General features: G+C 46.9%; 1 protein-coding gene across 2 annotated transcripts in view; it reads right to left on the bottom strand.

Annotated features, from left to right (window-relative positions):
• Window positions 1–25,266, bottom strand: part of SEZ6 (seizure related 6 homolog) — a 1,086,274-nt gene that overhangs the window by 29,612 nt on the left and 1,031,396 nt on the right. The window lies entirely within an intron of this gene.

Here is a 25,266-nt window from a genome sequence, read left to right as displayed (position 1 = left end):
GCAGATATGAGAGGCAGACATTCACCTCCCTGAACCATCTTGCCTTCAGCCACTCATAGCAGATATGAGAGGCAGACATTCACCTCCCTGAACCATCTTGCCTTCAGCCACTCAAAGCAGATATGAGAGGCAGACATTCACCTCCATGAACCATCTTGCCTTGAGCCATTCACAGCAGATATGAGAGGCAGACATTCACCTCCCTGAACCATCTTGCCTTCAGCCACTCATAGCAGATATGAGAGGCAGACATTCACCTCCCTGAACCATCTTGCCTTGAGCCACTCACAGCAGATATGAGAGGCAGACATTCACCTCCCTGAACCATCTTGCCTTGAGCCAGTCACAGCAGATGTAAGAGGCAGACATTCACCTCCATGAACCATCTTGCCTTGAGCCACTCACAGCAGATATGAGAGGCAGACATTCACCTCCCTGAACCATCTTGCCTTCAGCCACTCACAGCAGATATGAGAGGCAGACATTCACCTCCCTGAACCATCTTGCCTTGAGCCACTCACAGCAGATATGAGAGGCAGACATTCACCTCCCTGAACCATCTTGCCTTGAGCCACTCACAGCAGATATGAGAGGCAGACATTCACCTCCCTGAACCATCTTGCCTTCAGCCACTCACAGCAGATATGAGAGGCAGACATTCACCTCCCTGAACCATCTTGCCTTCAGCCACTCATAGCAGATATGAGAGGCAGACATTCACCTCCCTGAACCATCTTGCCTTGAGCCACTCACAGCAGATATGAGAGGCAGACATTCACCTCCCTGAACCATCTTGCCTTGAGCCACTCACAGCAGATATGAGAGGCAGACATTCACCTCCCTGAACCATCTTGCCTTGAGCCACTCAGAGCAGATATGAGAGGCAGACATTCACCTCCCTGAACCATCTTGCCTTGAGCCAGTCACAGCAGATGTAAGAGGCAGACATTCACCTCCATGAACCATCTTGCCTTGAGCCACTCACAGCAGATATGAGAGGCAGACATTCACCTCCCTGAACCATCTTGCCTTCAGCCACTCACAGCAGATATGAGAGGCAGACATTCACCTCCCTGAACCATCTTGCCTTCAGCCACTCATAGCAGATATGAGAGGCAGACATTCACCTCCCTGAACCATCTTGCCTTGAGCCACTCACAGCAGATATGAGAGGCAGACATTCACCTCCCTGGACCATCTTGCCTTGAGCCACTCACAGCAGATATGAGAGGCAGACATTCACCTCCCTGAACCATCTTGCCTTGAGCCAGTCACAGCAGATGTAAGAGGCAGACATTCACCTCCATGAACCATCTTGCCTTGAGCCACTCACAGCAGATATGAGGCAGACATTCACCTCCCTGAACCATCTTGCCTTGAGCCAGTCACAGCAGATGTAAGAGGCAGACATTCACCTCCCTGAACCATCTTGCCTTGAGCCAGTCACAGCAGATGTAAGAGGCAGACATTCACCTCCCTGAACCATCTTGCCTTGAGCCAGTCACAGCAGATGTAAGAGGCAGACATTCACCTCCATGAACCATCTTGCCTTGAGCCACTCACAGCAGATATGAGAGGCAGACACTCACCTCCCTGAACCATCTTGCCTTGACCCACTCACAGCAGATATGAGAGGCAGACATTCACCTCCCTGAACCATCTTGCCTTGAGCCACTCACAGCAGATATGAGAGGCAGACATTCACCTCCCTGAACCATCTTGCCTTGAGCCAGTCACAGCAGATGTAAGAGGCAGACATTCACCTCCATGAACCATCTTGCCTTGAGCCACTCACAGCAGATATGAGAGGCAGACATTCACCTCCCTGAACCATCTTGCCTTGAGCCACTCACAGCAGATATGAGAGGCAGACATTCACCTCCCTGAACCATCTTGCCTTCAGCCACTCAAAGTAGATATGAGAGGCAGACATTCACCTCCCTGAACCATCTTGCCTTGAGCCAGTCACAGCAGATGTAAGAGGCAGACATTCACCTCCATGAACCATCTTGCCTTGAGCCACTCACAGCAGATATGAGAGGCAGACATTCACCTCCCTGAACCATCTTGCCTTCAGCCACTCATAGCAGATATGAGAGGCAGACATTCACCTCCCTGAACCATCTTGCCTTCAGCCACTCATAGCAGATATGAGAGGCAGACATTCACCTCCCTGAACCATCTTGCCTTGAGCCACTCACAGCAGATATGAGAGGCAGACATTCACCTCCCTGAACCATCTTGCCTTGAGCCACTCACAGCAGATATGAGAGGCAGACATTCACCTCCCTGAACCATCTTGCCTTGAGCCAGTCACAGCAGATGTAAGAGGCAGACATTCACCTCCATGAACCATCTTGCCTTGAGCCACTCACAGCAGATATGAGAGGCAGACATTCACCTCCCTGAACCATCTTGCCTTGAGCCAGTCACAGCAGATGTAAGAGGCAGACATTCACCTCCCTGAACCATCTTGCCTTGAGCCAGTCACAGCAGATGTAAGAGGCAGACATTCACCTCCATGAACCATCTTGCCTTGAGCCACTCACAGCAGATATGAGAGGCAGACACTCACCTCCCTGAACCATCTTGCCTTGACCCACTCACAGCAGATATGAGAGGTAGACATTCACCTCCCTGAACCATCTTGCCTTGAGCCACTCACAGCAGATATGAGAGGCAGACATTCACCTCCCTGAACCATCTTGCCTTGAGCCAGTCACAGCAGATGTAAGAGGCAGACATTCACCTCCATGAACCATCTTGCCTTGAGCCAGTCACAGCAGATATGAGAGGCAGACATTCACCTCCCTGAACCATCTTGCCTTGAGCCAGTCACAGCAGATGTAAGAGGCAGACATTCACCTCCATGAACCATCTTGCCTTGAGCCACTCACAGCAGATATGAGAGGCAGACATTCACCTCCCTGAACCATCTTGCCTTGACCCACTCACAGCAGATATGAGAGGCAGACATTCACCTCCCTGAACCATCTTGCCTTCAGCCACTCACAGCAGATATGAGAGGCAGACATTCACCTCCCTGAACCATCTTGCCTTGAGCCACTCACAGCAGATATGAGAGGCAGACATTCACCTCCCTGAACCATCTTGCCTTGAGCCACTCACAGCAGATATGAGAGGCAGACATTCACCTCCCTGAACCATCTTGCCTTGAGCCAGTCACAGCAGATGTAAGAGGCAGACATTCACCTCCATGAACCATCTTGCCTTGAGCCACTCACAGCAGATATGAGAGGCAGACATTCACCTCCCTGAACCATCTTGCCTTGAGCCAGTCACAGCAGATGTAAGAGGCAGACATTCACCTCCATGAACCATCTTGCCTTGAGCCACTCACAGCAGATATGAGAGGCAGACATTCACCTCCCTGAACCATCTTGCCTTGAGCCACTCACAGCAGATATGAGAGGCAGACATTCACCTCCCTGAACCATCTTGCCTTCAGCCACTCACAGCAGATATGAGAGGCAGACATTCACCTCCCTGAACCATCTTGCCTTGAGCCACTCACAGCAGATATGAGAGGCAGACATTCACCTCCCTGAACCATCTTGCCTTGAGCCACTCACAGCAGATATGAGAGGCAGATATTCACCTCCCTGAACCATCTTGCCTTCAGCCACTCACAGCAGATATGAGAGGCAGACATTCACCTCCCTGAACCATCTTGCCTTCAGCCACTCATAGCAGATATGAGAGGCAGACATTCACCTCCCTGAACCATCTTGCCTTGAGCCACTCACAGCAGATCTGAGAGGCAGACATTCACCTCCCTGAACCATCTTGCCTTGAGCCACTCACAGCAGATATGAGAGGCAGACATTCACCTCCCTGAACCATCTTGCCTTGAGCCACTCACAGCAGATATGAGAGGCAGACATTCACCTCCCTGAACCATCTTGCCTTGAGCCAGTCACAGCAGATGTAAGAGGCAGACATTCACCTCCATGAACCATCTTGCCTTGAGCCACTCACAGCAGATATGAGAGGCAGACATTCACCTCCCTGAACCATCTTGCCTTGAGCCAGTCACAGCAGATGTAAGAGGCAGACATTCACCTCCATGAACCATCTTGCCTTGAGCCACTCACAGCAGATATGAGAGGCAGACATTCACCTCCCTGAACCATCTTGCCTTGACCCACTCACAGCAGATATGAGAGGCAGACATTCACCTCCCTGAACCATCTTGCCTTGAGCCCATAACATGGAAAGAAATGCTGTTCAAGGCTGTCAAACTGTCCCTTAACCTTTTCCTCCTTAGATACAGACTTAAATTGCTATTTCATTAACAAATCAAAACAATAAGACGACATGGATATTGGGACCAGTGCAAGAAAAGGCAGAGGCAGGCAAATCAGGAAAGCAATAACACCAACTTGCAGAAAACAACCACTCAGAGACCTGTGAGGTGGAAGGTGTGGAAGACTGGTCTCAGGTGACTTGGCGGCAGTGGGCATGTGCGGGCCTTCCATGGCCCAGACAAGTGGAGACCTCAGTGACTGGGTAGAACACTTTATGGGCAGTTCAGGTAGACGCAGCAGGGAGAAACAGATACCGTGCAACTTTATATGTGTCTGTGGTTCCCGCCGCCATTACTGTTTACCTCACGATGTGGCGTCATGCGCACTTCAATTTATGGCAATTTCCTGGTTTCCATTTCCTTTGCTCTCCTACTGAAACGTACCTACCTTTGCTCCCTGTGCTTCTCCCTGTGCGTCAACCCCTGGCGTTTGCAGCCCTTGTGCTTAACGAGACACTGTTGTTAACTGATATTTGCCACTACAGAAAGGGAATTCCTGGGATGGCCTGGTACTTGTCAACAGTCCGTTCTGTTGTGACCAAACTGATACAAACAACGTTTTCAGTTCGTGGTTGCTAGTCATACTTTACAATCTGGTTTCGTAGGATATTTGATTATCTATGTACAAGTCTATGGAGAGGAATTAAGGAGACACATCCTGTTTGATGCGTCCATCACCATCACACCTTTGTTCTTCTGTTCTGAGGATAAGCCCCCGTAAATGTACGAAGACAGCCTAAGGGAGTCGTATGTATGAGATTGATAGACCAAAGCTGAGCCCAGTGTGTCTTTCTCTTTTCCTACCCCTATTTTCCCCAGGGGAAATGATGACCTGCCAGCGGCACGTTTTGTGGTTTGAGTAGACTCCACAAGGAAGAGGATTGCTGCACTCACATCTGACGGCCTACCTCACTTTCTTGCTGTTGTGATAATCCTGAGTGCTGATGCCTCAAACATCCACACTGAAAAATCACTCATAGTGCAACAGCCCTCTTAGACCACCCGTATGCCACCTCAAAACAAAGGCATTCAAAGGAAGAGCCTCCTTTCTTCCATGCTCAGAATGCTCTCTTCGGTGACCTCACTTTAGTAGTGTCGATGCTCAAAAGACCCCATGAACACAGGGCGATCTTGATGGTTCTTGTAGTTTATTTGTATGTAGAGCTGCCGCGCAACAGAGCAGGGTTGTTTCTCCACCGCCCAGGCAGCACAATTGACTCCAGCTTTAAACCAACATTCCAGGACTGACATATGAGCATTCCAACAGTGCCTGGGCCAATCAAAGAGTACTACACTCTCCCACATTCTTGTCAAAGACACCTCTTTTTTCCTAACTTTCACCTTCCTTTTCTCTCTAGAAAGAGTCAAAACCTGGCCCCTCAAGGAACATCACCATGACATATGGGTACTTTAACAACCACCTCATCCACAAACTCTCATTTCCAGGGGGAATTCTTAAAAGAGCTCTAGTATCCAGCAGCAACAGCACATCTACCACCGCTGAGTGCTTCTGGCCTACCATTGGGGTTCTGCCACCTGTCGATACTGAAACAGCAACCACAGGTAGTTGATGATGTCCTAACCTTCTACTGACAGTGAAGATTCCTACTTCCTGCTCCTCATAGATTCGTCAGTGGTCTTGCATCCTCTTGAACCTCAGTCTGTAATTGCAACCTTCTCATCCCGTACGCGTATCGCTCATCAACATCATCCTGGAATGGCTCCACTACCTTCTTGCAGTCATCTGACTCCTTCACACCTCATCCTCCCCTCCTTGTCTCCAGTGTCCTCAGGGGCTACACACTTTTGTCCCTGATGTTCAACATATGCGTATAGAGACCCACAAAATTATCAACACCAAAGACAAACTCACATAAATACACTCACCAGCTCCTGTGATCTCTGCACACCTCGCAACTCTTCCCTCACAAGATTTGAGATCCGCAAGGCATTAACTTTGAAATAAGCCTAATCTTCATCAGCTTGACACGTGCTAACGGAAACGCTTTCTGCAATTCTTTTTTTGCTTTTTCTCTGCTATGTTACCAGCATCCTTTGCCTTCTTTTCATCTGTTGGTTCCAAGTCTTGCCTTGGTGCTTTGCCTACAGTCTTCCATTATCCTCTCTCTGAGACTCGCTGAAGGACAGCAGAGTGTTCACCCTTGTCATCCATCCTCCTAGAAGATGCAAAAGGTTCAAGATGTGCAACAAGCTATCAAGAGGCTTTCTCCAGATGCTGTTGGTGGCCCAGGAGAGATCAGACAAGGCGTCCATGCTCGGATTAGGATGAATGACGTCATGAAACGCGTCAAGTCAATGGTTCATGACACAAAGGGCTTGATCCGTTGCATAGCTCCACACTCGAAGAGCAGTGGGTTAGATATTTTGTAGTAGTTTGCCAGATGAATGGGATCCAAAGATGATTTCTTCAACACAAGGGTTACAACTGTTCTTTTTACATCGGTTGTATACCCCCAAAACATGGAGAGCAGTTGATAAATAGAAAAGAAAGGGCAGATGGTCAACTCAAGTTTCATCGGTTGGCAGATCACGAGGTTAAGAAACTCTTCGGATGAAAAGTGCTAGACAGGGGTGATGGAGTGAGAATTCGCACATAAAGCGACTTGCTCTTTTCATGAACCTCGTTAACTTGTAATAGTATTAATCAAATCCTGTTTGTCACTAATATTACCCTTTTTCAGTACACGCGGGTGTCCTAGAGATGCTTGCATATGTGTTCACTAACCGTAACACCGCTTGCATACTACAGAATGGCCGCTTCGCATAAATTCAGTCTGCGCATGCGTCGGTCATACCCAGGTGATGTGACGCACTCGCAGATTTGGAGGGAGAAGTTCGCTCATGCGCATTGTAGCTGACATGGCCGCTTGTTTCTAACCATGCGACTTGCTTGCATACGCTGCTTTGTATTTCTATCTATTTCGGCATAATTATTAATCGCTATAGTTATTATGTAGTAAGGGGTGCAGAGTAGATTATCATGGTGTACAGTGTATTCTATTTTTCTGTGTTATTAATTTGTTTTCGCTTACTTTTCATGTACCACGCATCCATGGGCCTGGGTGAGGGAACAAACTCCATATTGAAACCCGTTCCGACCCTGTCACGTGACGAGGGAAAACCCACACTGCGCAGAAGCAGAACCAAGCCAGCTGGCTTCTGAAGCAAGATGCGCCTGGGAACCTACCTAGGTCCTGGGAGAAGATGCTGCAATCTACCTAAAATTTGTTACATTGTGTCTGTCTACTGTATGCAACCATTGTTTTTCCCTACTCCTATGCCTGGGAACACGAATGTAGGGGGCGGGTATGAAAAATTAAATATTCATTGTGGGAACGTAGAATTTAGGAGGTAATAGTGACCTAGGGCCCGATGTAGGTAAACGCGATTTTCCGATTTCAAAATACCGAGGCGGGCCGAATCGGTATTCTGAAATCGGAAAACGAGATGTAGGGAAAAAAAACCGAATGAATACCGAATCGGTCGGCATCGGTAATGAGATTCGGTACGTTCCGATTCTGCTCGGTCCGAATCGGAAAGTACCGAATCGGCCAACAACGAATCGGAAATCACCGAATCGGCTACCACCGAATCGGATATTCCCGAATCGGCGAATACCGATTCGGTAAAAGCCGATTCGGTAAAATCCGATTCGGCAATCATAGATTCGTAGCCATGAAAACACACCCATGGCGAAAAAGCCCATAGGAATGCATTGATTGAACCGAATCGGCTTTTACCGAATCGGATAATACCGAATCGGATTTTACCGAATCGGATATTACCGAATCGGTAAAAGCCGATTCGGGAATAGGCGATTCAGCCAATGAGGTGGCTCCCCCTCCCCCACCCAAACAGGGAGTGGCAACCCTGGCAGGTGCAGCTAATTAAGAAGTTTCTGGAAAGCCTGCCTGAGCCCAACACTCACAGTTAGCAGCAGTGGGAGAAGGAGGTTGCCAACTGAACTGGAGAACATGGCAGAGCAGTCTGAAAGCCAGAAGTCCTCACAGAAGAGGAAGCCCAAGTTCACCACCACCGAACTTCAGGTGCTGGTGGAGGAGGTGGTGAGGGTGCACCGCCAGCTGTTTGGCAAGCTGTCCCTCAACGTGCCAGACAGCACCAAGAGGAGAATCTGGGCCGACATCGCCCAGAAGGTGAATGCTGCGGGTGTCACCCCCAGGTCCATAGAGGAATTGAAAAAGAGGTTTTATGACATCCGCAGCCTCACGAAGAGGAAGCTGGCTGACATACAAAGGCAGGCTGGACTCACTGGAGGAGGCAACAACCCGGCGCCACCCCTCACCGAGCTGGAGGAACTGGTCTCCAGCACCATTGAGAGGGAGAGTGTCGTTGGAATCGGGACCCTGGACAGCTCTGCGAGAGCTACAGCTACAGGTAAGAAGCATGCGCATCATGACACACCCTACCAGACACCTCCCCATTAGACACAATGCATAGGCAAACCCCAGCACTGTACTGTCACCAACATACAAGAGACAAGCATCATGGTACATGTAGTCAGCAGAAGTTAGCCAAATATGTCAGTGCAGAATCACAAGACAGGAAACAGTGTGACACAGTGTAAGGAGATGCAAGGACATGTGGAATGCCATAATTGTACTGACTGTAATACATCGGCACTCAGTTTACAAATGCTTCTTTGTACCTAGGGGCCCCATCAGGCGGAACAACAGCGACAGCAGAGGGAGCAGCACCGTCCAACACTGCAGTCGCAGGGCCGAGCACCAGCCAGGCTGGCCAGGAGGAGGAGGAGGAAGGAGACACCACAGGGCTAGGTATGGAGGGAGTCCTGGTTATTGACTTCCATTCCATGCAGTGCACTCCCCAGTACTGCCCAGCACACCCCCCTTGCAATTCTCCCCGGAAAACTCCCCTACAAGGCACACCATTCCGCCTACACCAGCTCCTGCCACAACCGTGGCCTTGCCACCTGTTCCACCTGTCCTGGGAGCAGGGGCTCAGGGACCGGCCAGCTTCACACCCCCACCAGTGGCACCCCAGCCCACTCAGCAGGCCGGAAGCAGCAGTGCCCGACGCCGTGCCAACACCACCACTGCTGCACCAGCACGGGAGGGCAGTGTGTTCCTGGGCCTGGAGGGACAGATGGTTAAAATCCAGAGGCAACAGGCACGATCCACCATGGCCTGCCAACGCCAGCTCCTGCAGCACAACATGCAGATGGGAGAGTTGGTGAAGGGATTCCAGGCTGTTGTGGAAACCAACAAGGAGGTGGCAGCAGGGTTAGGCAGGCTGACCACTGCCATCACCCACTCATCTGCCAGACAGGAGGAGCATGAGCTGGTGCGCAGGCGGGATGCCCGGGTGCTGAACCGGGCCATGGCCCGCCTTGCAGCGGCGACGGCACAACTGTGCCATCGCAGCTCCAACCAGGAATCGGTGCTTAGTCAGCATACGGCTGAGCTCACTAGGGGGATGGCCAGGATCACCACGGCTATGGAGGCCATGATAATTTCAAACACCGCCTCCAATCCTGCCCTGGACCTGGGTGATGCTGGAGACAGCAGCAGCCGCAGCAGCCCGGCCAGCGCTGCGTCTGAGCCACGGAGGAGCACCAGGCGATCCGCTGATGCTGCGGGGCATTCAGAGGGGGCTGAGGGACACCCCAGTGGGTCTGGCAAGCGGGCCAAAAAATAGCCTGGCAAGGGCGGATGAGGCAACCAGAACCCTGGACTTTATTTGATTTTACATACTCCATTTTTTGATGCACAACAGTGCTGTAACTGTGGTGCAACACTATTAAAATTTGTTTTTTCCAAGCAACATTTAGCTGTCTTTGCATCTGTACTCAGTCAGAAATAGTTCTCAGTGATCTCCTCACGTCTGTATCTGCCATCACTTGGCGTACACACCCCAGCTGGCTGTGTCAGTGGCACAGCTTCGTCGTCGTCATAGTCCTCGTAGTCAGACAACTCCACCTCAGTGCCCTTCTTGACCGCAAGGTTGTGTAACATTGCACATACAGCTATGATCTTGCAGCAGGTCATGGGGGTATACTGCCTTGCACCTCCACTCTTGTGCAGGCATCTGAATCTACTTTTCCAGATGCCAAAGGTCCGTTCAACAACATTCCTTGTGCGTATGTGGGCCCGGTTATACCTCCTTTGGCTGGGTGTGGAGGGGTTGAGGTAGGGGGTGAGTATGAATGAGCGGAGGGCATATGCACTGTCGCCTGGAAGAGAAAGGGGTCACATTAGACACATGCATACATGTATACCACCTACCTACTATGTGTTATGGGGGTCTGATGATGTGTCTCACCTAGGAGGTATCCTTCTCCAAATTCGCCAGCCATCAGCCGTGCATATATGCCGCTCTGTTGGAATATTTAGGAGTCATGGGTACTCCCTGGAAATTTTGCAACCAGGTCTGTGATGGTGTACTTGGCATTGCAGATCACCTGCACGTTGATGGTGTGTGTAGATTTCCGATTGCGGTATATGTATTCGGTGTCCGCTGGTGGGCAAATCGGAATGTGCGTGCCATCTATGCAACCGATGATTTGGGGAAATTGTGCCATCTGGTAGAAGTCAGCTTTGGTTTGTAGCAGTTCTGCGTGGGTTGCAGGGAAAGAGATGTATTGGTCCATCCTGTCTATCATGGCGTCAAGGAATATGTGGAAGAACCTTGACAGGCTGCTCTGGCTCACCCCTCCTGCTGCTGCTACTCCACTTTGATAGCTGCCAGACGCAAGCAGGTGTAGGCTGCATAGCACCTGGACGTGCGCAGGGATGGCGTGTGCCCTTGGGGTGTGGTGGTCCAAGAATGGCTTAAGGTCCCTGATGAGCTCAAGTATGGTGTCAGAGTCCAGCCTGTATCTCTGTAGGATCTCAGCCTCAGTGAGCATGAACAGGGTTATCCTCTGTCTGTAGACCTGTTCATTTCTTAGCCATTCCCTCTGTCCTTCCTGCTGTAGCCGTAGCCGCCTCGCAATGACATAGAAAGCTGCCATCCTGCAAGTTGCAATGCATTTTGGGACTGTTTATATGGGTTGGAGTTGGTTACCACCTGATTGCAATCCATGGTAAATACCGAGTGAATTCTACCGATTTTGAGCCGATTTCGGTGTTTCTGTGCCTCCCTACATCTCCCCAACTGTCGGAATCGGGGAATTTCCCGATCGGAGATTCATACGAATCGGCATGTTTTCCGAATCGGCTCATGTCCGAATCGGTATTTGTACCGATTCGGTAATTGGACCGAATCGGTGATTTTCCGAATCGGTGTCACTAACGATTCGGTACATGGACCGAATCGGTGATTTTCCGATTCGGTGTCACTAACGAATCGGTAATTGGACCGAATCGGTGATTTTCCGATTCGGTGTCACTAACGATTCGGTACATGGACCGAATCGGTGATTTTCCGAATCGGTGTCACTAACGAATCGGTAATTGGACCGAATCGGTCTTTGCATCCGATTCGGTGTTTTTCCGATTCGTTACATATCCGATTTTCGGTATGTACGTATCGGATTCTTTCCCATTCGGTACTCATTCCGAATCGGTTTTCTATCCGATTCTTTCTGTTTTCGGTTCCCTACATCTCGATGGCTGTTTACCGATCGGTAAGGGCCAAAAATCGGTATTTTCGGCCGTTACCGATCGGTAACGCCCTACCTACATCGGGCCCTAAATCACCTCTCCTGACCAATCATAAGTTGGGACCCTGTCACTTGCAACATTTGTGGGTGGTCTGGGGAACCGAGAAGGGTATAACTAGCTTAGTTAGTTAGGAAAAAATTGTCCGACTTGTCCGAATAGCAGACCTGTCACCGACCCCACGACTCTATAGGTGATTGATACAGAGAGCTGCGGAGCGCTCTGTCCGAATTTTCCACCAACTCCAAGGGGTGGAAATAGTCCTAAGTGCTGGCGAAGCACTTTGCTGGGAGATTCGAGAACCCAATCGGGGTTATTGGCGGATTCCGTGCAGTGAGGGGGTGACGCAGGCGTTGCATCCGAAGCTGTAGGGGTTGGTCGTGCCCTTTGGTGAGCCCAGTCCTGACCCAAATCCTGAGGGGTATCCTGTCCTGGTTTTCCGTGAGCTGTTACCTGCTCACCTACTGGCATCCTAAATCCTTGAGGGTCCTTGTCCTCGTCCTTTCCCGAAACTGACCTGTGGCCAGGGTTAGTCCTCATTCCCGTCTTAGGTAAATATACCTGTGGGTGTCCGTCCTCTATCCTTTCCTTCCTGCTCTTTAATAAAGCCTCTATGCCCATGATATATTCTCTCTGTTCTCTCCACTGAAGCATTTGCAAACTGTTTGTTAGCATGTTCCCTTTTTCGCCCTTTCCTGTAGGATGTGTTTGAAAACTGTTTTTGTTGGATTTATTAAAGTGTGGTGAACATTATAAATGCAGTAAGAACTTAGTTAGATAGAATAAGATTAGGGTTTGGAGTTCTTATAGGCAATAGAAATTTACTGTCTAATGCATTTAAACTTGCCGTCCTTAGTTTAAGCCTAAACTGAATAGCATGTTCCCTGTTACCCTTGCCCTTTAGAAAACTCTGTTGCCCTAAATGGTGCTGTCCCTTATTCACAGTTATATTATCTTTTTGATTCTGCTTATTGATGTCTTTATCAGCATTTGCCTCAGAATCTTGTCACTTTAAGTTTTACATTTCTATATAAAGATTTTAAAACGCCTCAGGTGTCTGTGGTCATTCAGAAAAGTATAAACTAATGTTGTGTGAATAAACCAAGTGAGTTTTTCTTCAAAGTGTTATCACCTGTCCTCAAAGCTCCTGATCCATCAGGAAAAGTAAGTGCCTGTGGTAAGTCAGGTGCTATGGTAATAGTGTTACAGGAGACACTCATAGAATACTGATAGTGGCGTGTAAAATCACCCGACTTACAAAATTATATTCGGAATCACGTCATGGGCCCAAGTGCGTGAAAATCTGGTAAACTCAGAGTCGGGTGACCTGCGCGCTCTATCAGTATTTTCTGGTAGCAGAGGATGGTTAGGACTAGTTAGGATAGGTAGATAAGATAGTTACTTTTGAACCGTGAAAAATAAAATGTGCTGCTAAAATCTATGCTGCTATAAAGAGAATTGTAATTTCACTTAAATGTCATAGAATAAGTTTATTATATTTCATGGAATATTGAGTATTTTACTAACCAATTGTGAGTAAATGTTTTGTGTTGTGGGGATCCCCGGGGAAAAGAAATAGCAGGTGGTGAGTAGAATCCACTTGGCTGTAAGGTCACTGGCCAAGGGAGAGGTTAGTGCATGGTTAGGTAGAACTGGAAGCGCTAATCAGGTTTTCCTCCTTTCAAAAATTCATTTGAAGTGTAAATGTTAGCTACCAAAACCCTGGTAAAACTCTCGTTGTGATATCACCTAGTAAGGGTCACAGACGGCAGGAGTAATAGGTTCTTGGAGCTTGAGTGGCAGCAAAGGAGGACATTGGTGAAAATTGACTTAGTATATATCCCGGAAAGAAGTGGACTAGTCAAAAGAGTAGCAGGTTCTCTATTGCTTGTGTGATAAGGATAGGCGGAAGGGATCTATCCGTGGTGAATGAAAAGTAGACAAAAGTGGTTTACTTGCAGTAAAAGAAAGACTCTTTTCTTTTCTAAAACCCTTAGGCACAGTGGCAATCGTTTTACGTTGATAACTAAAATCTGCACTCGCACTTTAGGAAAAATTCAAAGTTTCCGTTACCTTGTAAAGGAGGGAGTCGGTCGCAAGACTGCACTGACGTCACTCCGTGCCGCGCTGGTATTGGTTGAGCCAGCGGGTGTGTAGCGAAGCCAGAGTTGTAAGGGAGGGGTAAGCGCCGCAGAGTGAGACCGCGTTTCACGAAGGGGCCGCGCACCCATTGGTCAACAGATTTTGAAATCTCAGTGCTGATTGGTTGTTGGAAGTTGAAAGACGCACTAGCATTGGAAGCACAAAAGTAAACAAAATTTTCCGAACCGAGCTTGTAGGCTGTTTCGAGAGGTGTATGTGGTACCCTGAATTTTTGCCTGATCCCAGGAATCTAGGTTGTCATAAGGAATTGATGAGCAGAGGTAGACCTCACAATATGTACGGAGTTAAGAGAAAAATGTCTTTTGCCGAAAAGATAAAGAATTATTTCAAGAAAGACAAGCCCATTCGAACTAGAGAGGGAGTAATCATTCCCCCTCCTAATACTCCCGCCTCATTCATGATGTTTGATAAAGGGTACCATACTTGTGTGTGGTTAGAAAATTGGGTAAAGTACACGGAAGGTGATGGTGTCCTAGCTTTTCCCCTCGATGGTACTTTTAATGGTAGGATCTTGTTTAACTTGAGAACCCGAATGAATGAATTACACCCCCGACCCAGACTAACGCAGTATGAAGCTTTAGAGGAATGGGAAATCGAGGCTCTAGAGCAAGACAGGCCCCGAATGGATAAGGGAGTGAGCAAGTGGTATCCTAAATTACATCGGGAGACAAAGGAGCAGAAGATGAAGCAGTGGAGACAGAATATGATGGTTGAGGGACTGTTTCCGATGTTTGGGGTAACCGAACAAGCAGGTGGGAAAAAGACAGAAAAGAGTCGACCTTTAATGGCCATGGGGGACTCGGAGGATGAATATCTGGAGGATTTATTGATGAAAAATCCACCTCCTTATGCTGAAGCTTCAGGAACACTAAGTTCGAAAAATCCTTTTCTCCACCATGCCAGAAGTAGAAGGGCAAGTGAGACAGATATAGCTGGTATTTGTAGCAAATCCAGGAATAGTGATGAGTTTTGCAGACCTAGTACAGCAGTCCCAAATTACCGACCTTTTGGTGAGGATAGACCAGGGTCAGCCATCCCCACTGCCCCGAATATATACCCTCCTTTGGTGCCTCAAATACTGTATGATAACTCGTCAGGAAGAGTTTTACAAGAGAGTGAAAGAGGTGCCCTGATTAAGCAACGAAATGATCTGATCCAGACTATAGCCCAAATACATCCCAGTCCTGATGCCCTGACAATCCCTGTAACTATCGGTCCCGCTATACCCCTTTATGGGGATAGGCAGGCTAGTCCTAAAACTCCTGTCCTTACTCCGATGCCAGCTCCCCCCAGAAAGGAGCCACATATCGTAGATGACCAGGCAAGCGAATGTGAGTCTGTAATCTCCCTAATGGATCTGCCCATAAGAGAGACAGGTACCAGTGGATCTCGGTCAGGGAGTCAGACCAAGGCCAAGGAAGTCCTAATCGAAACAACATCAGGAATCCGGAGTGCCACGCTGGTGACTCCAGAGGAACTAGATAGATGGACTAAAGAAATGGATCGAGAAACTTCCCCGCCCAAACCTTTGGATATTTACAGATTAAGAATAGAAATAGAGGAGTTAATGGTAGGGAATGTGGGATTGGACAGATTAAACACTCTTAGCGAAGAAGAGTTGCTGTTTATCAGCAAAAGCCTTACCCGAAATACTAGAGTGCTCCATGAAAAACTAATGGACGCTGCTGCAGACATGGGGATTGATGTAAGTCGATCCAAAGTCCTGCAGAAACCGTACAGGGCAGAATTTTCAGACAAGGATTTAGAAAACATGAATGTGTCAGGAAAGAGAACTCAGATAAAGGAATTGTTGAACGTACTGCAGAAATGGGGAGATCTGGATAAGTGGAAAACCAGGTGGGCAAAGAAAAAGGAAGAGAGTAGGACAAAACCAAAAGCTTCTGAGTTTGTGCTAAAAGAAGTAGGCCAAGCAGAAAAACTGTATCCCATGAGGGAAGTGCCAGGTGGGAAATATGTACATGTCCCGTGGTCCCGGCATGACATTGTGTCATTTACCAACGATTTCCCAAAATTAAGGGAGAAGCCGGTGGAGTGGTCTAGACAGGTGGAGCGGTTTGTGAAAGTTCAAAAATGTCTCTTGAAAGACCTGGATGGGTTCTTTGACATTGTAGTTCCGGTAGATTTATGGACTGATTGCAAAATAGACGTTGATTGGCCCAGTGAAGAATTACCAAGAGACCCCCAAACTGGAGCTCCTTCCCCAGAGGTAATGAGAAAATATGACCAAGTCATACAATTTCTGAAAAAAAAGGTGCCAGCAAAGGAAACTGATTGGACCCGAATAGATAGGACTACCCAGGACCATAATGAAACGGTTCATTCATATTACGAGAGGCTATTGCAGGTATTCAAGACCTACAGTGGCATCGATAATATTGAGATGAAAGACATGACTCATTTTATTTATCGATTCGTGTTAGGGCTAAAACCAGAAATATCCCAGTGGAACAGAGATAATAAAATCTGTTGGCAGGGAAAGCCCATAGATGATGTCCTCAAGTACGCTAAGTACTGTGAGGACGAGATGGAGAACAAAAAGAAGGCCCTGAAGGAGAAAGTAATGTGGGCACAGGTAAAATTGGCTGAGCAACAAGAGAAACAGTTAAGTAGAATGAATAGCAATGCTCCAAACAATAACTCTGGAGGGGGAGGGAAACCTCGAGTTAAAATGAGCAAAGAAGAGGCTAAAAAGAAGTTTCCCTGTCACGGGTGCGGGCAGATAGGACACTGGAGAGACGAGTGTCCACATTTACAAGCTGGTAATGCCCCCGTAAATGGTTTAAATCCACAGGTGCAGAAAGAGGGGCCACGAAAGAATCAGCAACAGGTAAATCCACCTCAATTGCCTAGAGCTCCTAGACAACATTTTAAGAGTCAGGCTCCACAGAATGAGAGGGTTGAAGTGTGGGAAGGACAGAATGAGAGAAATCAGGCAACCTCACAGTTCCTGTTAAATGATACATTTCTCTGTGATGAACCATACTGACGGGGCCTGAGGGGGGAGGAAGGGGAGTGCGTGCTTGGCGCATCCCTACCGGTGGACCAGTCAGGGCCATACATTGAAGGAAAGGTTGAAGGAAACGATGTCACCTTTCTGTTGGACACTGGTGCTACCCGTTCGACTGTGAGAACAGCGGACGTTCCTAACCTACCCCTCTCGGGAGAAGCAATCCAAGTAGTGGGCGTATCAAATCAGATAATTAGCACTCCTGTAACTGAACCCATGGAGATTTCTATAGGAAATTTCAAAGAGATGCACAGATTTGTGGTCTGCGATTCCAGCCCAGTAAATTTACTGGGACGTGATTTGTTGTGCAAAATGAACGGTACCATCTTTTGCACACCAAAGGGTGTTGAAATTCAGACCCCAGATGAAGATGGCCTTTACAAACTAATGTTGTTAAGGCCTGATACCGCAGTTAAAACTCTAACTATTCATGACTTACCTGAGGAACTCCAGCAAGGGGTGATACCAGAGGTGTGGGATTTCACCGGGAGAGATGTAGGATTAATGGCAAATGTGGACCCAGTTAGAATAGCCATTAAACCTAATGCAACTTACCCAAAAACTAGACAGTATAAGATGAGTGCAGAGGTGAAAGCTGGAGTCGCACTTGAAATAAACAGATTATTGGAGGCAAACATAATACAGGAAGTGTTGAGCAGTCCTTGTAATTCACCCATAATTGGAATTAAAAAGCCTAGCGGAAAGTACAGGGTAGTGCAGGACTTGCGAAAGGTAAACCAGATTGTTGTACCTTGTTGTCCCATTGTGCCAAACCCTGCTATGATCCTGTATCAGATTCCCTGGAATGCGGAGTGGTTCACTGTCATAGATCTGTGCCACGCATTCCTTTCCATCCCATTGCATCCAGACAGCAAATTTCTTTTCTCATTTGAATTTGACAGCCATGTCTATGTCTGGAATCGTGTCCCCCAGGGGTACACAGAAAGCCCCTCAATCTTTAATCAGATCTTAAAAAGATGCCTTGAATCCTTGGTTTTACCAAAAAAGTCTGTCCTGGTTCAGTACATAGACGACCTTCTGGTGGCGTCTAAAAGTCAAAACGACTGTGTCTCTGATACCATTGCCCTGCTGAATCATTTGGGCAGAGGAGGACATAAAGTATCACCTGACAAATTACAGTTTTGTAAGAATTCAGTAAAATATCTAGGACACCAAATAGAGAAAGGAATCAGAAGAGTCACTTCAGAAAGAATTAGAATAATTCGAGATATGGAATTGCCCAGAACCCAGAAGGAAGTCAGAATGTTCCTAGGAGTGGTGGGATACTGTAGATAGTGGATTGTGGGATTTGCTGTTCTAGCCAAACCCCTGATAAAATTGACCAAGAAAGGGGCAGACGATCCAGTTACTTGGGATGATGAAAGCATGACAGCTTGGATAAAATTGCGAAACTGTCTGTGCTCTGCTCCTGCACTGGGAATGCCTGATTACTCCAAGAACTTTGAGTTATTCTGTGATACACAAGACAATTGTGCACTCTCAGTCCTAACCCAAGAGCATGGTCTGACTAGACGTCCTGTGGCCTACTTTTCAGCCACTCTGGACCCAGTGGCTGCTGGGCTTCCCGGGTGTCTGAAGGCAGTAGCTGCCACATGCACGAGTCTGGAACAGAGTGAAAACATTGTCATGGGACATCCTGTAACGGTTTATGTTCCACATTCAGTTGTGATTCTGCTAACCCGAACCAAAACCCAGTATCTCACTCCTAGTCGGCTGACTAAGTATGAGAGAATTCTTATTGGTGCAGAGAATGTAATAATTTCCAGATGCAACATTTTAAACCCTGCAACGCTGTTGCCACTTACCCAAAATGCAGAAGTGGAGGGTGAAATCGAACATAATTGCATTGACCTAACTGAGTTTAGTACAAAACCTCGTCCTGATATAAAAGAAACGGCCCTCGCCATTGAGGACCCAGTAATGTTTGTGGATGGCTCCTGCTTGAGACATGAGGACGGTGGGTTGTGTGCTGCCTATGCTGTAGTCACTCTGGAAACAACCCTAGAGGCATCATATTTAAGTGAAGTCAAATCTGCCCAAGTGGCCGAGCTCATCGCATTGGCCAGAGCTTGCAAACAAGGGAAAAACAAACGAGTAACTGTATACACTGACAGTCAATATGGTTACGGGGTTGTTCATGACTTCGGCCAGCTATGGTTGCAAAGAGAATTCATGACTTCCTCAGGTACCCCCATCAGAAATGGAAAGGTGGTGCAAAACCTATTGGAAGCAATCCAATTGCCCAAAGAATTGGCAGTAGTCAAATGTGCTGCTCACAAATCTGGAAATGATGAAGTGACAGCCGGTAACAGATACGCTGACCAAATTGCCCAATACTGTGCCCGATATAAAAAGTCCCTGAATATCCAATTGTGGGGGAGCGGAAACAGCTGCCAACTTATGGTGTTTGAGAATGTATCTACCTGGAAGGAACTGAGAGAGTTGCAGCAGGCAGCAGATGAGGACGAAAAACTCAGATGGGAGACTGAGGAATGTCAGCTCAGGGAAAGGGATGCTATCATGGTTGATAAGACCGGTGTGCCTGTATTGCCAGACAGTATGGCTGACCCAATGGTTCGAATGATTCATGGAGATACCCATATTGGAAGGGATGCAATGTGCCGCGTATTTGACAAGGTGTTCTACAATTCAAAGTTCAGAAATATCGCGGATATGCTCTGCCAGAGGTGCCTGGTGTGTCAGCAATTTAATGTAGGAAAGAGGACTGTAGTAGAGCAAAGCACAATTGGAAAGGCAGAAGGCCCTTTTGTCAGACTACAGGCGGCAGATTTTATACAGTTGCCCATGTGTAAAGGATACAGATATATCTTGGTGATAGTTTGCCTATTCTCAAGGTGGGTGGAAGCCTACCCAGCAAAGAAAAACAATGCCATTACCGTGGCTAAGTTGTTACTCAGGGAGCTAATACCTAGATTCGGTTTTCCAGAGACAATTGAAACAGACAGGGGTGGGCACTTTGCCAACGCAATTCTAAAAGAGCTCTATACAGCATTCAAGATTGAGCCTAGACAGCACTGTGCATATCGTCCAGAGGCTTCTGGAATAGTGGAACAAGTGAATGGCACTATAAAGTCAAGATTGGCAAAAATGTGTGATACCACAAAATTGAACTGGATAGAAGCTTTACCCCTTGTCTTGATGTGATTGAGGAGCATCCCTAACCCAAAGACAGGCCTGAGCCCCCATGAAGTACTAATGGGAAGAGTGATGCGACAGGCATGGGTACCTGGACACAAACTGCTGAGTATTTCTGATGATTTGGTGCTAGAATACTGCAGGCAGCTGGGTGACCAAGTGCGTTCTATCTCTCACCAGATTGGAGAGACTGCTGATGAATGGCCAACCACTCCAGCCCATAAACTGAGACCTGGAGATTGGGTGGTGTTGAAGAAAGACACCCGGAAGAGTTGCCTGGGACCAAAGTGGGGGAAACGAAGGCAAGTGACCCTTGTAACTACCACTGCGGTAAAGTGTGCTGGAGTACCAAAGTGGATTCATGCCAGCCATACCAAGAAGGTAGCCAAAGAAAAGGAGGCTGAGGCTGAAGGTGGTACAGCTGAGGAGACTCCAGACGAGGGTCCAGAACTAGCTGACGTAATACTACCGAGCACCAGCCAAGACGAGTGGTTTCCAGCTGATGACCTGATTCTTGATCCAATAAGAACCAGAAAATATTCCTACCTAGATAGAGAGTGGGATAGCGAGGGTGAGACAGGACTAGAAGAGGAAGGTCTGGTTAACGAGACTCACATCAGACCTGATCAGGAAATAGGCCAAGTAGGGACAGACCAAGTTATCGACACTCCCCCAGAGACTCCAGAAACTGGAAAGGGACAGATAGTAATTAAAGCTGAAGTTCATGCGGAAAAAAATCAAGGGGTCGAAGTGCATGAACAGGAACAGATAGAAATAGACAAACGTGTTCAGGAAGCAGAATCCAAAGTGGTTGGAAAACAAGATCAAAGACAAACCATACCTGAACAAGGCCAGCTTAGAAACCAGACAGAAGAAACCGATGAAAGACCTGGTCCTAGTCAGACAGGAAAGGAAAAAGACAGTGCCAATACAATAGTGCCACAACGGAGTGAAAACAAAAGGGTTCACGAGGAAGGCCAAGTATCCTCGACCACTAAAAGGCTCAAGAAGAAGGAGAGACCAAAATATATAAAGAGACTGAAACTAAGACTGAAAACTGTAGAAGAGAAATTAGAAGACCGAAAAAGAGCTGCTAGTGAAAGACAAAGAGACGGAGCTCAGCAAAATAGACGCAGTACCAGAGCAAAGAAGCTAAACAAAAACTATCGGAGTCCCGAATGGACCTTTTTGGTGTTGGAAGAGATTGATGACCCTGAAGAAAGTGACAGGAGCGATCAGGATTCGATCGAGGATCAGAGCTCTGAGGTAGAGGACCCACCCTGAAAGGTGAAACTGCGTGAGCCTCTTGTAGAAAGAAACAAAGAGTGGTTGGAAAGCCACCTGTAAGCAAAATGTCTGATTCAAGTGTAAATGGAAGACCGAGAGGGAATTGTTGTAAAACTTGCTGTAAGATATGCTTATGCAGTATAGCAATAGTTATAGTAATATGGATAGGACTAACAGTCTTTATACCTTTTATGATAAGTAAAGATACTAACCTGTACCCTACTAAACCGATGACCCCCGATTCAGAGATTGTAAATACAGTAGAGACACCACAAAGTGTAGAAAGACGTGACAACTCAGTCAGCCTGAGACAAACACGACATGACTTAGAAGCACCAGATGAGGAAGGACTACTGTTTCATCACATGAGAAACCGATCACATTTAAATGTCTTTGCAAATCTTTTAGTGCATTACGTAGAGGCTATGGAAATAGAAGATTGTTATGTCTGCATGAAGCTACCTACTTCTGTAGCTGAAGGCGTGACCTATCACCATTTACCCCTGACCTATGGAATTTCCTGTAGTATATTAGCAAGCTTATTTTATAGAAGCACATTACAGTACTATTATTCAAACACTGACGTGATTTTTTCTGAACTGCCTGTTTGGGGGCACCTGAATATTGTGCATGTCAGAAGTGAGGTGACTCGATACATGGGAGAATACTTCCTGACTATAGGTGACATAGATTTAAATGAAGCTCGCAGAGATAATTTGACTTGTTCACTACATGAGCAAGAGAAAATGTTTTTGAAAATGACAGAAAAGAGAAGGGAGAGTTTCCAAAGAAAGGCCAATGATAAGAAACAGAAAACTCCTAAATGGGCTGAAAACATGGAGGGCACCTCAAATGGCGAAGCAGGTCCTACGCTGTTGCTGGATTTTGAACGAAAAGGGAAACTCTGTCTTCATAGAGAGAAGACTAGTTACTATAACAATGTATTCATCGGTTCCAGCGAATGCGAACATAATTACAAGGTAATTGGAGGTTGGGGTTTCAAAAATGGGTCAGAACCTGTGTTTCCCCGAATGTATTATATATGTGGAAACAAGGCTTATTTCAAATTACCGGATCACTGGTATGGAAGCTGCTATTTTGGCATTGTCTTCCCAAAAATATACCATGTGAATAACGCTGCTGGAAGCAATGAAGATACTAATGGTTTAGTGCGTAGTAGACGTGAGAGTGTAGGAGAAATTATAGGTGATATTTTTAGTGCACTGATACCTGGAATGGGAAAAGTTCTGAATACTCACCGTATCTGCAAATTGTCTACAGTAGTGGATCGGTTGTCAACTGACACTGCTGCTGGATTCCTGCTGGTCAATACTGAAATGGTTGCGATCAGATCAATGGTTTTACAAAATCGCCTTGCTCTTGATACCTTATTGGCAAAAGAGGGCGGGGTCTGTAGAATGTTGAAGGCGCAACATTGTTGCACTTACATTCCAGATAAAAGCGTAGAAATTAAGAAGTATGTACAAAACATAACTAATTTGGAAAAAGAACTTAAACCATTGGAGGTTGATAGTGCCTGGAAAAGACTGACTGATGGTCTCTTCTGTAGGTGGTTGGTTTACTAACATAGGCCGTAGTCTAGTAGGAAAGATACTGATGCCAATAGCTGGAATAAGTCTGATTGTGTTTATTGTAATAATTTGCTGCAAATGCCAAAAATGCAGAAAAAAGTACACTGTAAATAGGAGGGGAGTGAAACGAAATGTGGATGAACTCGAATTAGAGGAATTAAGGAACCAGATCTATAAAAGGGCTAAAGATTCCCATCCTGCTGAAAAACGGCTTAACAATAAATTTGTTGAGATAGAGATGAGTGAGATGTGAGAAAAAAAAAATTGAAGTTGGCATCTGTTTCCATAAATAGTGATGATAGTAAATATCATCAAAGAGGGGATTGATGGAGTGAGAATTCGCACATAAAGCGACTTGCTCTTTTCATGAACCTCGTTAACTTGTAATAGTATTAATCAAATCCTGTTTGTCACTAATATTACCCTTTTTCAGTACACGCGGGTGTCCTAGAGATGCTTGCATATGTGTTCACTAACCGTAACACCGCTTGCATTCTACAGAATGGCCGCTTCGCATAAATTCAGTCTGCGCATGCGTCGGCCATACCCATGTGATGTGACGCACTCGCAGATTTGGAGGGAGAAGTTCGCTCATGCGCATTGTAGCTGACATGGCCGCTTGTTTCTAACCATGCGACTTGCTTGCATACGCTGCTTTGCATTTCTATCTATTTCGGCATAATTATTAATCGCTATAGTTATTATGTAGTAAGGGGTGCAGAGTAGATTATCATGGTGTACAGTGTATTCTATTTTCTGTGTTATTAATTTGTTTTCGCTTACTTTTCATGTACCACGCATCCATGGGCCTGGGTGAGGGAACAAGCTCCATATTGAAACCCGTTCCGACCCTGTCACGTGACAAGGGAAAACCCACACTGCGCAGAAGCAGAACCAAGCCAGCTGGCTTCTGAAGCAAGATGCGCCTGGGAACCTACCTAGGTCCTGGGAGAAGATGCTGCAATCTACCTAAAATGTGTTACATTGTTTCTGTCTACTGTATGCAACCATTGTTTTTCCCTACTCCTATGCCTGGGAACACGAATGTAGGGGGCGGGTATGAAAAATTAAATATTCATTGTGGGAACGTAGAATTCAGGAGGTAATAATGACCTAATCACCTCTCCTGACCAATCATAAGTTGGGACCCTGTCACTTGCAACATTTGTGGGTGGTCTGGGGAACCAAGAAGGGTATAACTAGCCTAGTTAGTTAGGGAAAAATTGTCCGACTTGTCCAAATAGCAGACCTGTCACCGACCCCACGACTCTATAGGTGATTGATACAGAGAGCTGTGGAGCGCTCTGTCCGAATTTTCCACCAACTCCAAGGGGTGGAAATAGTCTTAAGTGATGGCGAAGCACTTTGCTGGGAGATTCGAGAACCCAATCGGGGTTATTGGCGGATTCCGTGCAGTGAGGGGGTGACGCAGGCGTTGCATCCGAAGCTGTAGGGGTTGGTCGTGCCCTTTGGTGAGCCCAGTCCTGACCCAAATCCTGAGGGGTATCCTGTCCTGGTTTTCCGTGAGCTGTTACCTGCTCACCTACTGGCATCCTAAATCCTTGAGGGTCCTTGTCCTCGTCCTTTCCCGAAACTGACCCGTGGCCAGGGTTAGTCCTCATTCCCGTCTTAGGTAAATATACCTGTGGGTGTCCGTCCTCTATCCTTTCCTTCCTGCTCTTTAATAAAGCCTCTATGCCCATGATATATTCTCTCTGTTCTCTCCACTGAAGCATTTGCAAACTGTTTGTTAGCATGTTCCCTTTTTCCCCCTTTCCTGTAGGATGTGTTTGAAAACTGTTTTTGTTGGATTTATTAAAGTGTGGTGAACATTATAAATGCAGTAAGAACTTAGTTAGATAGAATAAGATAAGGGTTTGGAGTTCTTATAGGCAATAGAAATTTACTGTCTAATGCATTTAAACTTGCCGTCCTTAGTTTAAGCCTAAACTGAATAGCATGTTCCCTGTTACCCTTGCCCTTTAGAAAACTCTGTTGCCCTAAATGGTGCTGTCCCTTATTCACAGTTAT

This window comes from Lissotriton vulgaris, chromosome 2_1 (assembly GCF_964263255.1).
Source record: "Lissotriton vulgaris chromosome 2_1, aLisVul1.2, whole genome shotgun sequence".
In the NCBI taxonomy this organism is placed as follows: Eukaryota; Metazoa; Chordata; class Amphibia; order Caudata; family Salamandridae; genus Lissotriton; species Lissotriton vulgaris.
The sequence above is the reverse complement of the archived record's forward strand: the minus strand, read 5'-3'. Positions and strand labels throughout refer to the sequence as shown.